Source organism: Lycorma delicatula, chromosome 3 (assembly GCF_047948215.1).
Source record: "Lycorma delicatula isolate Av1 chromosome 3, ASM4794821v1, whole genome shotgun sequence".
NCBI classification, from domain to species: domain Eukaryota; kingdom Metazoa; phylum Arthropoda; class Insecta; order Hemiptera; family Fulgoridae; genus Lycorma; species Lycorma delicatula.
Genome location: NC_134457.1, coordinates 218,629,091 through 218,643,178, shown reverse-complemented (window position 1 = coordinate 218,643,178; position 14,088 = coordinate 218,629,091). Strand labels below are relative to the sequence as shown.

At 31.3% G+C, this 14,088-nt stretch overlaps 1 non-coding gene across 1 annotated transcript; it reads left to right on the top strand.

Moving 5' to 3' along the window:
* Nucleotides 1–8,714: 8,714 nt before the first annotated feature.
* TRNAL-CAG (transfer RNA leucine (anticodon CAG)) lies at nucleotides 8,715–8,798 on the top strand. Its single transcript has one exon. It is a non-coding gene; the product is annotated as a tRNA-Leu (tRNA).
* The last annotated feature ends 5,290 nt before the right edge of the window (nucleotides 8,799–14,088 follow it).

The following is a 14,088-nucleotide window of genomic DNA, read 5'->3' as shown; positions in this document are numbered from 1 at the left end:
GAATTCAGTTGGTTATATCCAGTAGAAAAGAAATGAGCTCTACTCGTCACCGAAAATAATAATAATAATAATGCCCTGAGGTAGATAATCCCCACGACCGGAACTTAACATCTACGTTCATCGTCCAGGGCGGAAACAACTGTACATATTTACTATTCGTAATGCTGGCTAACTGAGCTCCGAGTTTTTTCCTCGGAGACTGAATTTTCTTCGGCCTAATTCCAACTACAAGACAAGGACTGGATTTTCGGCTACCTGCAGATATGAAAAACTCTAATGATTAAGGATATGGATTCACACCACCTTTACAGCTGTCGATGTGGCGGCCAGGGTCGAAGTGATTGCAGGTGTAACCTGCACGCACATGCCCCCCTTTCCGCTGTCCACATGCCCCCCGCCAAGGCATGCATGTAGTTAAGGTGCCCATGTATGTCTGCCTATGGGAGTCCCAAAACTTCGGTGTGTAGGGCCTAGAGTCAGTGCGGAGACTGCGCATCCGCTCTCTGTCAACACATATGCCGGTTCCACCGGAGTACCGGACCGGACCTCCAGGATTGGTTACCCTGAAGTGGAGGAGTATCCCGGCGGCTAACCTTGTTGCAGAAGGTAACATTTAAAAATATCATGCAACCTGAACAAACAAAAAACTTAGCAGAGGGTTCACGGAATTACCCTTGTTTAGAACCAACCGTTTTACCTGAGGCGAAACGGAGAAAGAGTTTTGAAACAAGAATGAGAAAGGAGGTCAAGAGTTTACAGAATGCTCCATTCAAGAGTAATGAACCTAAGCCTAAATACCTGGTAATTACGAGAGCTAATGAAAATTTCTCGAGAGTAAGTCCTTTCCTTATTGCTCGAGAAATAACAAAATGTGCTGGAGGCCCTGTTAATGATATCAGAAAAACATATAACGATCTTTTTGTAGAAACAACCAATGATGCACAGTCGCAGAAGATCCTAGGACTGAAGTATATTGGCAAATTTACTGTACACGTCGATTCGCACAGCACATTCAATACATCAAAGGGTGTTGTGGTCTGTCGGGATCTGCGGAATTGTACAGAGCAAGATATGCTGGAGGAATTAACACCACAAGGAGTGAAAGAGTGCCGCAGGATTAACATGAGAAGAAACGGCGAAGTTCTACCTTCTGCTTCTCATGTTCACACCTTTAATAAACCAACCCTAGACCAACCCTTCCGAAGAATGTACGTGCAAGAATCCATAAATTGGATGTGAGGACATTCGTACCACAACCGATGCGATGTTTCAAGAGCCATCGTTTTGGCCACACGGCTGCTTGCTGCGAGAGACCGCAAATATGCGTTTGTGGTAAAGAGGTTCATCAAGGGGAGCCATGTAAGGATCCTGCTTTATGTGTAAACTGTAGAGGATAGATTCGTGTAGAGACTGTACAAGACCACACTTCATTTATACTCATACATATCATCATCCTTCATCCTATCAAGTATTATCTGAACGGTAAATACCGCAGGCTAAATAGGAAAAGAAAGAAAAAGAAAAATTATTATAATAATTAATACAATTTCTTGTTACTGATTAATGTTATCTAATCATTTATAATTTATTACAAATTAAACAGGTAAATTCTCAGAAAAAAAATTAATTTTACCGTTATGCTTCAGTACATATTAATACTATGTTTATTTTTTTAAATTAACATTTGTATCAATATTTAACGGTTTTAGGTCAGAAACAAATGGGGACTAAGTCGTAATCAGATAAGAACAAACTGATATGTACATTTTCTATCTATAGTCCACCTAATATTCATTAATTATAAATAATCCAAACAGAAAAGCGTAGACAAAATATAAACTTGTGTGTCCTAATATGATGTCTGAAATAATTCCGTTAGATTATCTTTAAGTCAAACATCGGATCTTCCATCCTGCATTTATTGGTAATTAAATCGTATATATCTAACAAACGTTGAATCTAACAAACACAATATTACACAAACGTTGATAACAGTTTTATATTCATCGCCCCAAAATTAGTTAAAAATCTCCATGAACAAGTCCAGACATACGAATTTTTGTTTTGTTTATTGTAATTATTATATATATATATATATATATATATATATATATATATATGACTGATAGAACTTTATGATAGCGAAATATGCACATTCGAAAAATTAAAAAGCTAAAGTGTGGAGGCCTAAAAATGTGATGTTACCAAAGGATGATGGAAGTTATTTTGCTTGAAATATCATTCTAAGGAATATAAGGTCCTAAGAAGTATCGGACAGGAGAGAAATTTGTGGTAAAATCTTCTTATGAAAGAACCATTATTATTTTTTGCATATATAAGAATCCAGGATTGGTAAAAAAAAATATTTGATAAATTGACGATAAAAAGATGTTTAAACAGGAAAAAATTCAGAAAGCAACAAAATTTAAATTTATATCACAAACAAGTGAGGTCATAAGGTTTATTTAGTTTTTAAGTTAAATGATTTGCATAGAACCTAAAGGCGAACAACAACAAACTGAAAACATAGATGATTCCAAAAATTAGAAAAAACACGAGTAAAATTTCTCCAAGTAATCAAACGAACTTTAATGCTACTTAATTTACCCCCTCCACTCCTTTTATCGGCTTAAAACTCAAAAAATCAGCAAGCTCATCAATAAACCGATGATTTTATTTTCAACTTAGAGATGTAAATTTTTATGGTATAAATTGAAATAGGCCTCAAAACATATGTTTATACAGACAATTCTTTAGCTTAAGTTTTTGAGTTTTTGGACCCAAGTTGTGGAGAAACTTCAAAATCCATAATTTTTAATCCAGTTTTTTATTTGCATCAGTTTCTCCTTGTTGTACAACATAACAGATGGGAGAGCAATAAATAGCTGTATTTATTCTATAACTACCGGATACTGGAACTGTATGTACGTTCTCTAATATCCGGAAGAGAGTAAACCATATAATACTCCTATACAACGTTTTATTGCTTTGAATTCGTTAATTCATGGTATTTATTTCTTTATTTTTCAAGTTTTTGTACCAAAACTTAATAAATTTTATATTTTTGTCATCAGCATTTTAAAAAAATTAGGGTTCAAATACAAAGATAGAAGAACGATTGCTAACATTTACAGCAACCAAACAGCAACAGTAATAAAATAAGAACATAAGAAAGAAACCATAATAAGAAAGGGAGTCCAACAACAATGTTCCCTATCACCGTTACTTTTTAATCTTTACACAAAACTAGCAGTTAATGATGTTAAAGAACGATTTAGATCCGGAGTAACAGTACAAGGTGAAAAGATAAAGATAATGCGATTTGCTGATGTTACAGTAATCCTAGGTGAGAGTAAAAAGGATTTAGAAGGAACAATGAAAGGATGAAATCATACGCAAGAACTACCGCATGAAAATAAATAGTAACAAAATGAAAGTAATGAAATGTAGTAGAAATAACGAAGATAGACCATTGAATGTAAAAATAGGAACAGAAAATATTATGGAGGTAGAAGAATTTTGTTATTTGTGAAGTAGAATTACTAAAGATGGACAAAGCAGGAGCGATATAAAATGCCAAATGCCAAATAGAAACGACCGTTCAGTCAGAAATATAATTCGTTTACATCAATAATTAATTTAAAAATCAGGAAAAGATTTTTGAAAGTATACGTTTGGAGCGAATGGAAGTATAACTTGGACGATCGGAGAACCTGAGAGGAAAATATTAGAAGCTTTTGAAATGTGGTGCTATAAGAGAATGTTAATAATCAGATGGGCGGATAAAGAGACAAATGAAGAGGTGTTGCAGCAAATTGATGAAGAAAGAAGCATTTGGAAAAATATAGTTAAAAGAAGAGAAAAACTTATAGACCACATATTAAGGCATCCTGGAATAGTCGCTTTAATATTGGAGGGACATGAAGAAGGGAAGAATTGTGCACGCAGGCAACGTTTGAAATATGTAAAACAAATTGTTAGGGATGTAGGATGTAGAGGGTATACTGAAATGAAACGACTAGCACTAGATAGGGAATCTTCGAGAGCTGCATCAAACCAGTCAAATGACTGAAGAAAAAAAATAAAAAATAAGATAAGAACGTAAGTTTTGAATCCTGAAGATTTTGAAAATCATGATGAGGCTTAAATTTTTAAGACTGGAAAGGAATTTATGTAAACAAATTCAAATGCCAAACTTTTTTTCATTCATTTTTTTCGAAAAGTTGTTGCTTCTCGTTTAAAACTTTCTGGAAAGAAAATAACCGTACTACTGTTGACCACTAATTTTCACGCACGCAAAGAAATGTATCTAAGATTGTGAAATCTTAGATACAACTGAAATGTTTCAATCTTAGATAGATTGAAATGTATCCAGATTTCTGTTGATTGTGAATTTTATAACCTATTGCTGAAACGCATTGGAAATATGAATAAGTAATATTCCAATTTTTTTTCTTCTAATATTTTTTTATTATCTGTCCATAAAGTCAAGGTGAAAAATATCTTTGATAAGTGTGCAGCTCCTGTCTTATTTAAATCACTGACCCCAACGATAGTCATCTTATATTAATGCAAAATATTTTTCAACTTTAAGCTACGTAGACAGTTACTTCAGTCCACAACCAGAATTACAACTGAATTCATTACTTTAAGACAAGACAAAAAGGAATTCAGGAAATTACAGGAAAAACAGGACAAACAGTGTCCTATTTTGTCCTTTTTTGGAAAAGCAGGACAAACAGGAATTCATCTGATAGGGACAAGCAACTTAACCATATCCTTAATTGACTTAAAAAACTAAAGAATATTCGTTTCCAATCTCTAAACAAATATAATTACTTCCAACACTTAAATAATCAACACACTTAACTTCCAACACATATAATTAAATACTTTTAGTAATAGACTTTTTTTTTTTAAAGAGATGGGGGAACCCCATTTACGGGCGCCTAAGCAATGTCGGGCTCACTAATAGGTTCCGCCATTTATAACCAAGAGCGTATGTATACTTGCGCAGTACCGACTAAACCTCCATCCCAGCCTTCCCCCTTCTTGGACTGCTTATAAAAACATTTCATCAGAAGAATGAGGAACCACCCACATACACAGTCGTAACAATCCAACAATGTCACTCACCACACAAGCAACACATACAACACGTCAAACACATACGCCGATAACACAACACACAAGAATCTGCAAAAACAGGACACGCTACTAACATCCACAACACCCACGCGTTACACACCCACACAGCCGTCAAGACAGAAATCTTAAATAATCACACCACTTACCAGTAGCCACCATCAGACGCACGAGCAGAGTGTACTTGGCCTCATCGCACCCAGGCACTCAGCCGAGAACCTATCCGCCCCCGCGCCATGCGGCGCCATTCTCCTCTGCGGGGCTCCTCATATAATTGGAGCTTTCTCATGACCGTCCTCACGAATCTTTCCGCTGTGCCTTACCTTGTAATAGGACTCGTAGGATATCTTCAGGGTGAAACATGTGCTCACGTCTCAGGTTGCCGAGCACCTCTCCACGCTCCATGGCGAATCGCGAGCATAAAAAGAATACATGTTGGGAGGTCTCTTCCACTTCGCACTCCGGACAATTTTCAGATTCATCGAGCTCGAATCTATACAAATAAGGCCTGAATCCCCCATGACCCACCAGGAATTGCGTTAACTCAAAACTCAGCGTGCAATGGGTCCTCCGGCGCCACGCCCTGATGTTCCCAAAAAGGCGGTAGGTAACCCTTATTGGTTTTAATAATAGACTTGAAGATTTTTGAAATATGGCCATGTACCCGTTAAGAATCCTTATCATTCCAACATTTATATAAAATCATACCAGATGTTATATTTTCCCTTCTATTTAACATATCTTTACTTACACGCGCACTTCAATGAGAATAGTCAAACAAAATTTTTCCCTGTAAATACTTCCCACCTATGAAAATTAGTATCAATCATCATCAGAATTTGTACACAATCTACAGATATGTATCTATCTACTAATTATCTTTTCGTTTCAGTAACTTTACAGGTGGCAAGAGGTATGAATTTCATATGTAAAAAATACCTTATCCATATTCGAATCGTATCATCTAAAAAATATTGACAGACGGATCTACAATCCGTAAGAGTCTTGATAAGAATCCTTATAATTGTAAGAATCCTTTTAAGATTTCTTAGGAATCTTTACAAATTCGAATTATAAATTTTATTTTCTGTAATGTAAAAAAAACCGAATTTTTTGTAAATATAGTAAAATATTCGAAAATTATTAATTTTTCATTATAGAAAAAGAAATCTGTTAATAGAAAAGTTGATTTAAAATTAAATTATAAATTAATGAAAGCATAACTAATTTATTAGAAATATAGTGAAAACATGTAAAAAAATTAATAATAATAAATCAAATGTTACAAAAATTAATATGAATAGTTAATTAAAATTTAAATTGAATCCCTGGAAAGTCTGAAGAAAAATAATTAGAAACTAATTTCTACCGAAGAAAAATGTAAAAGAAATAAGATTTCATTTTATAAATTAAATTAAAACTCTCTGTTTATTTTGAGAAAATATTAATTTTAAAATATTTCAAGACTTTAAATTTTTACGAATAAGATATGAATTACTTAGTCAGTGCTCTACGAATTAAACAGCTAAATACCACTTTAAATTAAAAAAAATATTTGTTTGAATACATTTATTATTCTTAGCTCATAATTGTATTTAATAAAATTAATTACATTTAATGTTTCTTTAAACCGTTTTGAGAAGAATTTCCCCGACAAAATGAGTTACAAAAGTCGATTAACTTGGATGAAAAATAATTTTTTTCAAGAAAAAAATGCATTACGATATATTTTCTTTAGCGTCAATTCAATTTCCATCATAAGTAAAAAAGCTGTCGAAATTTATAATTTAGTACTTGTGAAACCCTTATATATTGCCTGTGAAATTACATGATTTTCTTCTTCTACGTTTTTCGTAATAAAACTGATTTATTTACTCTCTCGGTAGATATTTTGTTATAATTTAGTCAAGATTGGTTGTAATATTGAGGGAGTTTTGAACCGACGCAAAAGGGTAAAACCAAGGTAGGTTTTCAAATCAATCGATCTTTTTAATGTTTTTTTTTTTTATTTTGTGGAAAAAGTCCTCGATTGTCCAATTGTATTTACGTCACGAAATGTAAATGAAAGATTTTGTAACTTATTTACATAATTTTTTTTTTACATCATCATTGCTTAATATCGGACTTTATGTTCTACTTATCTATGAGATAAGTCATGTACTAACCAAATGGCATTTTAATATTCAAAGTGTTTTCTTGCCAAAATTTAGTAAAGTTGGTTAAAAACTTTTAAGTTAAAAAAAGTAATGCACGTTTTCACATTCAGAAAGCCGTAGTTCATGTTCGGTAGCAATCTCTTTACGTTGATTCTTTGAATTTGTTATTTTTATGAAGATGCCAATTTATCTCTTTTTACCTTTCTTGAAAACGACTAATTTTCATATAACTAGCGTTATTTTTAGGTTTAGCCATAATTCTAAAAATAAACAGATAAAGCTAAAATATTAAAATAAAATAGATTTTCACTATAAAGATGAAATCATTTCAAGAAATAACCGCCCGAAATTGTAAAAAAAAAATAATACTTTTTCAACTGTTCTTTAAACTTCATTTTTATGAAGACACTGAAGTTAAATACTTTTTGATTGCCGTATTTTATCTGATGCCAGCATTTAAACGATTCGAGATTTAAAGGATTGATGACTAGTTGTTATACCGTATAAAAATTTATATGTTAAGTTTTTTTTAAATTTAGGCTTTTTTAAATATTTAAACTTAATTACGGTAAATCCATGGAGGTAGTATATTACAGATGAAGAAATTTAGAGAGTATTAACGAAAATATCTTATTTAAATACGGTTTTTTTCAGCGTATTTATTTAAATTTAAATACGGTGTATAAGAAATATAATAAACAAAGTACTTTATGAAACCTATTTTTTCATTACGATATGAAATTTTATTGTTTGCATAAAATTTATAAAAAAATAGTAATTCATTTAATAACTCGAGTGGAGGTTAGTAATATTAAAACCGATGCGTTTTCCCTTAACGGTTTTGAAAATTAAGTTTTGAAAGACATGAGGGTGAGTTAGTGTAAAAGGCTTCGGGCAAAGTGTAGTAACTGTTTGTTTTGTGGCCAAATGGTTCTGACAAGGGATGAAAATACACCGGAGACCCGCAGTGGAGATAAACTGCCAAGACCTACAACCTCGCCCTGTAAATTTATTAAAGGATAAGAGAAATCTTCTAACATATTCTGTATGAGAAAACAACAACGGGATTTTGTGATTTATTTGTGTCACGTCGTTATATTTAGTTCGCGCGTATTGCTGTTGCTCTATTTTATCTACTATTCTTATACTCTTAGAAAATTTAATTTCTTAATTGAAGCAAAAAAAAAAAATGTAAAGTATAGTAATCCTTTATTAATATCTTAAAATATTAATTAATGTTAAAAAGAAAAAAAGTATAGATTTACAACAAAAAAAAAATATATATATTGATTTTTATTTTAATACAAAAAAATACAAGTTTTAAAATTGTGTCTTAATAAAAAAGAAAAAAAATCAATTTTTTTTTTTTTTAATAGTGCATAATAAAGGTAATAAGAATGAGTCAACGTCACCGTCAGGATGGCCGAGCGGTCTAAGGCGCTGCGTTCAGGTCGCAGTCCACTTCTGTGGGCGTGGGTTCGAATCCCACTTCTGACAGTTTTTTTTATATTACTTATTTTATGAAGCTGTATTACGTATTTGGAAAAAGCGTAAGCTTTATTAAAAAATTACAATTTTACAGCTCTTCTTTTTGAGAAATAATATGATTGAAAATAAAATACTGTTTTTAATTTGCAGAACGAAATTATATCCATTAACAAAACAAATTTTTGTTATTTTAAAATTTAACTGCGCAGCAGGAAGTTTTACAATTTGACAGCTATTATTATTAATTCTGAATCACAAACACACTTCCTCCTTTAAAATCGAAATGACAAAAAAAAAATTTTGTCATCATTTGACTGGTTTGATTCTCTCATGATTCCCTATCTAGTGCTAGTTGTTTCATTTCATTATACCCCCTACATCCTACATCCCTAACAATTTGTTTTACATATTCCAAAGAGTTGCCTGCCTCGTACTATATAATCAGCAAATCGTAGCATCTTTATTTTTTCACCTTGTACTGTTACTCCGGATTTAAATTGCTTTTTAAAATCATTAACTGCTAATTCTATGTAAAGATTAAAAAGTAACGGGGATAGGAAACATCCTTGTCGGACTCTCTTATTACGGCTTCTTTCTTATGTTCTTCAATTATTACTTTTGCTGTTTGGTTCCTGTAAATCTTAGCAATTGTTCTTCTATCTCTATATTTGAACCCTAATTTTTTTAAAATGCTGAACATTTTATTCCAGTCTACGTTGTCGAATGCCTTTTCTAGGTCTATAAATGCCAAGTATGTTAGTTTGCTTTATTTCCTTCTACTATTATTCTGAGCCCTAAAATTGCTTCCCTTGTCCCTATACTTTTCCTGAACCCAAATTGGTCTTCTCCTAACATTTCTTCCACTCTCCACTCAATTCTTCTGTACAAAATTCTAGTTAAGATTTTTGATGCATGACTAGTTAAGCTAGTTATTCTGTATTCTTCACATTTACCTGCTCCTGGTTTCTTTGGTATCATGATTACAACACTCTTTCTGAAGTCTGACAGAACGTCTCCTTCTTCATAAATATTACACACAAGCTTGTGTAATCGATAGATTATACAAACTGGTGTGATATATATATAACTTCCTCATCTGCATTGCGCAATAATTATTCAGGTATTCCATCTATTTCAGGAGCCTTCTGGCATTCAGATCTCTTAATGCTCTCTTAAATTCAGATCTCAGTATTGTTTCTCCCCTTTCATCCTCTTCGTCCTCCTCTCTTTCCTCTATAATGCCATTTTATAATTCATTTCCTTCGTATAACTCTTCAATATATTCCATCCACCTACCAACTTTTCCTTTCGTATTGTAAATCGGTGTACCATATTTGTTTAACACATAAGATTTTAATTTATGTATCACAAAATTTTCCTCAACTTTCCTGTATGCTCCGGTCTATTTTAACAACGTTCATTTATCTTTCCACGTCTGAACACAGCGTATCTTATATATTTTTTTAATTAAGGTTTTTTTTAAATTGCCAACTTTTTAATATTAACACATTTTTTTTAATTATGAGTTTTTGTGTATGTGTGGGAATATAGTAAAAAGATTAATGGCGCGTAAAAAAAATTCTATGCGTGAAAGGTATTTTTACCCTGATAAATACGCTACTACTTTCCAAAATCGTTGTTATTAATGCCATATGAGGAGGTATTAATGCCGTTCTGTTTAAAATAGAACTGAGTAGATTATTTTTTCGAGATTAACAGAAAGTATATCTTAAAGTAACTGAAGAAAGGTTTTTAATTCATGTTAATATTTGTCGGCATATATATTCTGAATACCAACAACGGTTTTCTGAATTTATTTTAATTTGGAAACAACTAATTGCGAATGGGTTTAATAGAGTTTACTTGTTTTGCTTGTTTTCGAGTGTCTTTTAAACGTTCAAAAGATTTCTATACGCTTATCACGTAATCAGTATGCATTATGTTCTTAACTTCGCTGTATGGCTACCACTACTTGCGCTTAAATGCATGTACATATAACGCTTAGTCAATTGCAGGGTCCGTACAAAGTTTTGTGAAGTTGTTTAATCGAGTTCAGATTCGACGTGCTATTTCTAGAATGTCTTTTACTTCGTCGGGAATGATCTTGTTTTGAGCGGTGGACTATTTATTTAAAAGTTAAATAAATTGTATGATCTTTCTATAAATTCTGCGCCGTTATAAATTATTAATTGAATTTTTTTTACATGAATAGAACAGTTATGCTCCTTTAACGGTAGTTTATAGTTTCCCCAACATTAAAAACATTTGGTGCAATAGGTCTGAGATCGATTTAAGCACTTTTTTTTTTATAAAAGAAAACATAAATAAATACGAGTCGAATTCAGAAAAACTTTTCCTTTCTGAAGCCTGGTAATTGTACATGTACAGGTAGCCTTGTTTTTTTGTTTTTTTTGATAACTTAAGTGAGAAGTAGTATTTAAGAAAAAAATACTTTATTACGTAAATTGTATGTAGATTTTTTTCATCCTACTTAGCATTAGATTTTTATAGTATAGTATAGTCGTTTAGTCTGTTATTTCATGTATTGTTACAATGAAATTAGGTGGAAAATTTAGGATTGAAAAAATTACCTTTTTACATGTATTTCAGTAAGGCTTAATTCACGCTCAATAACACTGTTTTATTCATGCATTCTTTTTTAAATTTTTATTAATATTCAGCGTTTTATTCTTTACGTTTTAACCTGTTTTTATACGGAATCGTTCTTCTTTGGTCTATCCATAAATTGTATGAATAACCAACTGTAAAAATAATTAAATCGACTTTTTAAAAAAGCTTCTCTGTAAATAAATAATTTTTTTAATCCGTTTTAGCTAAAAGGGATTGCTCTTTGATTTTTTAATCGGTTTAAACATATTTATTTTTCTAGTAGTATGTTACACACAATATACAAACTCGGTCGTGGGTGATTTGTAACACGTGTAAATGAAAACCATTTGAATGGTTTAGGAGTTTCATTTGAATGGCTAATGATATTCTATTACTCAATACCAAAATGTCATTCATCGTAATTTTTCATACCATACAAAATTTTAATTTCATATTTTCAAGCGCAAGCTTCAAGCTTACGTGATGAATTAATCGTAAAAAAATCAAGGAAAATAAGTGATAGACAAGTAAATAGACAACTTCAAAATGTTAATATAAATTAGAGAATCGAAATCTTTAAATATTTCCTGATGTAAGTTATTGTAACATTATTGAAGATGGAATAAAGTGGTAGTTTATACGTTTTTTTTTTTGGTAAAGATTTTCTAAATTTTTTTAACGGTGTAGTATGTAAATTTTACCCTAAATAATTCACTACAAGATAACTTTGTAACTAGGCTTTATTTAATTAATTTTCCTCCTAAACTTTTATGCTATCAAAATATGAGAGTTAATCTAATTAACTCGCTAACAGGTAATTAAATTCTGCGTAAGAAAATATTAAGCCGCAAAATAACTGGGTAACAATGAAATAGTATAACTTTGATGATAATGTTAGTATCGTATTTAATGTTTATAGTAACGTTTTTTTTTTTTTTTTTGGTAGTATCGTAATACAACGTTTTATTACAGGATGATATTTTTACCACTGATAATAATGTATTATATATTAAAATACATAATGTATTAAATAAAATACATATTTTTATATAAAATAATGCGAGTGTAATATGTTTGCTAAATTAATTAGTAACTTAAAGGTATACAAAACAAAATATTTCTATATAAAGAAAAATATAAATGTTCGTTTGTTAAAAATCTTAAATCTCCGAAAGTTTTTTACTGATTGCTTTGAAATTTTGACACAACGTTGCATTCAAATACGCGCGTGATTTATATACATAAGATGTCACACATATGACAGGTAAAGACGTGGTTTTTTTTTGAAAAACAGTGCTATCTGTAAGACGTAAAAGTAACATACGCTACACTAAATATTTCACGATTCCATTACAATGTTTCTGATATATGTACTATAGACTAAAAAACTAGTGGACTGATTTACGCACAGGGAATAGGGAGAAAGAGAATAATCGGAAAAGGGAAAATCGATAAAGGTAAAAGGGAACAAGGGGAAAATGGAAAAAGGGAAAAAGAGGAAAACGGGTAAAAGGAAAAACGGGAAAAGGAAATGGAAAGGAGAAAGAAGAAAAAATAAAAGTGGAAAAGGGTGACGAGGAAGAGGTAATGAAAAACAAGGGAAATAGAAATGCGGAAAGGAAAGGGAAAGAGCGTTGAAAAGGGAAAATGGGAGAAGAGAAAGGAGGAAAATGGGGAACGGAAATATGGTAATAGTTAGAAATGGAAAAATGAAAATTGCGGGAAAGATGAGAAAGGAAAAGGGGAAAGGGAGAAGGATAAAGGGGGAAAAATGGATAGGTTACATTTTGTGAAGTTCCGTAATGTTCATTTTGTTAATGTTTTATCAAACTTTCAAGTGCATTGCCGTGTCTGCTAGTTAATATATAAATAATGAAGAAAAAAAAAATTATATGTTTCTTATTATTATACGAGCCGAAAAAGGAGTGTAATGTATTTCTAGTGCGTGTAGTATGTATGTTTCTTTGTTTCCCCGTAGCAGCTCAACGGCTGAACCGATTTAGATGTATGACCTCGCATTAGAATCCTTACGTTACCGGGAGTGTCTGTGACACTCCCTAATATAATGTATAGCCTACGGGCTATACATTATATTATAATTATGTAGTAGTGGAGATTTGGTGGTTGAAGCAAACTTTAATGAATTGAATTAATGAACTGTGAAATGTAAGCCTCTATCATTGTGTGAGTTGAGTTTGAACTGAATGATTCGAATCGATCGAATGAATAGTATTATAAAAATAATACAGCTAAAATTACGTTAAATAAAATAAAATAATATTAAATAAATTTTGAAAAAAATGTATTTTTAATAATAATGGGCTTCCCGTGGGGACTGAAAGTAGAAATCTATGTTTTCACTAACGTTTTTAACTAAATAAAAAATTCATTTAAAATGAGTTGTATAGTTCTATTGAAATATAATTACTGTTAAAATGCTTTTATATTGCACACTTTTTTCGTTAAGCACAATACCAAATATAATTTTTTTTATTATAAAAATTACTAAAGTTATACGATTAAAGATGTTAAAAAAAATAATGCAACTTCAGCCCAATTCAATTTAAAAATGATTTTTAATTTTCCGATATTCTGCATAATTTTGTTTTATCAGTATTCAAATATTATTATTATTTCAGTTTTAGTAGTACTGATATGAAAATTAATTTGGTTGAAATTTCTGTACTAG